Below are 2,702 nucleotides of genomic sequence, written 5' to 3'. Positions count from 1 at the left end.
GGAAATATAGTAGGGTTGTGAACAGGGGAGGATCTTGAAGGACTCCTACAAGCTGCGTGTTTGTGAGTCAATAAAGTGGTAAAGAAATGCAGCTCTATTGATTTGCATTATGTGCTGCTTCCCAGGTGAGAGTTCAGCCTTTTCTAATATTTTAATGTAATAATAATATCTGTAAAATAATGTCTGTAGAAGTTTGACAGCACTTAATGTATAGCATGTATTTTTATAGAAATAATAACTCTGTGCTTAAACTCGTTAGACTAAAACGTGCCATGTAACCCCATCACTCAGAGACTGTTTGGCAAAGCACACAGGGGCTACACCCAGCAAGGGGAACTTTCACACCAACCAATATATACTGCATTATAAACGCCCAACAAAAAAAACTATAATATTAATTTTGGTGATTTTATCCTTCTGTCAGAGAAAAAAAAAGGTCACTTGAAAGCCTGAGACTGAAGGGCAGCTTTTCCCAGATCACCTTGCTGCAAGGAGACAGACCATTATCAGGGACCCAGAAACTGTTCCAAGGGTTAAAATTACTCACAGCATATTGAGGGGGAGGAGGGTTGTCCACGTGCTCAGCATTCCCCAGGGTGTGGAGATGGGAAAGTGGGCTCAGCTGTAGCTGCGTGGCCAAGGGACGGTGCTCCCAGTCCAGGGGCACTGCGGGATCGCCAGGGCAGGAGCCACTTCCTCTGATTTATTTGAGCAAGAGCAAATGCAGCTGAACCCCAGAGAGGCAAGTGACCATGAACTGCATTTAGGGCAGCACTGCAAAATGAGCACTGGGCAAGAATGCCTGTGCCTGAGGAGGCTTTAGCCAGAGTGCCCTGAGGAGGTGGCACCAGCAGGGTGATTTACTCACTGGATTCCAATCCAGCCCATGCAGGAGCCCAGTACTGCCTGACTCTGGAGCACACAGAGAGAGCCCAGAGCATCCGTGGCATCTCCCTGCCCATGCATGCACACATATGTGTGTGTATGGACAGAAAATACACATACACACACTCTTCAGTCCCTGACCATTTAATCAGCCAGGCCTTGAAACTTTCTGTTGCAGGAATACCTGGAAAAGGTCTGGGAGGGCTCAGTTACTTTTAAATTGTAGCTCATTTTTTATCCACTGAAAGTTTAACCAGTGATCACTGTGAAAACAACTGTTTTATCCACAGTGAGCTCTAAGATCCAGGTGGCTCAGCACCTCCGGAGGACTGAAGGTGCTCTTGGTGTCTCCACCGTGCTCACAGGTAAGCAGTGCTGGCCCCAGCAGCTGTTGGTGGGGTAGGGGACTGCTCCCAGAGTGGCTTGAGGGTTTGAGGAAGGGCCAGCACAGCTTAAACTCTTCTGCTGGCAGTGTCCTGCAGAGACCACTCTGCAAAATGGGCTAAAACAGTCTCCTCTGCCTCCCTGTCTGGCCACTGTCCAGGCCAAGGACAGAACAGCTCTACTGTCGCCTGCAATTAAAGAAAATAACAGTAATAACAATCTGTCTCCTTTGCCAGCTCACCCAGATCACTGACACCCCATTTCATGGGGGGCAGATCCCCACAGCCACATTCTCCCCACTAGTAATGACAAGTCAGTGGGCTCACATCACCCTTATGGAGATACCCAAAGGGGGAGTGATGCAAACCAGAACCCAAATCTTAATGAACCATTAAGGAAAAACATTGCAGAAAGCCCCACGAGATCCCTGCCTGCTCCTCTGGTCTGTGCACCGGGCAGCTACAGCAGCACATTGCTGGTTATCAGTGCTGCAAATCAAAGCAGAATTAGCATAATTGTTCAGGTCTGAGGTTTGTTTTTACTGAGGTAGTATACCAGCTAATGACACTGGGGTTTTTTTATACCACAGCAGCCTAATTTCCAACACCTTGCTCACCTATGTTCAGTCGCAGCCACGTTAACGGCAACTTTCTTCGAAAGAAAACCAAATTGTTCCAGGAACAAATCTGAATTCAGCGATATTTCTGTCAATCCAGTGGGCTGCCTTTTCTTCTGCCTTCCTCGGGAGACAATCATTGCCTGCTGGGACTTTATGCATAGATTGCTAACTTGCTGTGCATATGCTGATGCAAAGAATGAGCTTTGTAATTTAAATAACAGTCTGTGGAATAGATGACAAACACGGTCATTCACCCAGCTGCAGAAAGCTGACAGCGAAGGCTCCAGCAGGCAGGTGGAGAAATGTATTGCTTTTTCAGGGAACAGACACACAGCCTGCAGCCATGGCCAGCACTTGCAGAACACCATATGCAAAATAAAGCAGAACATAACAAACATCCCAAAACAGAAGGGTTTACACAGTATCCTGCTCAGATAAGAGAGGCCTTCTGCCCTTTACTGCCTACTGCCATTCCACATGACTGGATCTTCAGTCCAACTCTGATGCAAAGAGGAGATGTTCCTCCTTGCTCGGAGATTGGAGAAATAAAGTGGGATTTGGTAAAACGCTGGTGGTGGTCCCTGGAAAGGGCAGTTGGGGAAGACCCATCAGCTCAAGGGTGACAGCACCTCTCTGCCAGGCAGTGTCATATCCACCAGCACTTTCTGCATCGGCAAGGAGCTCCCTCAATCTCCAAACTGGGCCTTTTGCCCCTGGACACACTGATTTACCTCTAGGCACAAGCTGCTGACTGGTGATGTGTCCCACAGTCCCCCCACGCCTGCACTGACCGTCCTGGGAACCCACAGCTGGA

The sequence above is a fragment of the Lepidothrix coronata genome, unplaced genomic scaffold, assembly GCF_001604755.1.
Source record: "Lepidothrix coronata isolate B3197 unplaced genomic scaffold, Lepidothrix_coronata-1.0 Scaffold84, whole genome shotgun sequence".
NCBI lineage: Eukaryota > Metazoa > Chordata > Aves > Passeriformes > Pipridae > Lepidothrix > Lepidothrix coronata.
The sequence above is the reverse complement of the archived record's forward strand: the minus strand, read 5'-3'. Positions refer to the sequence as shown.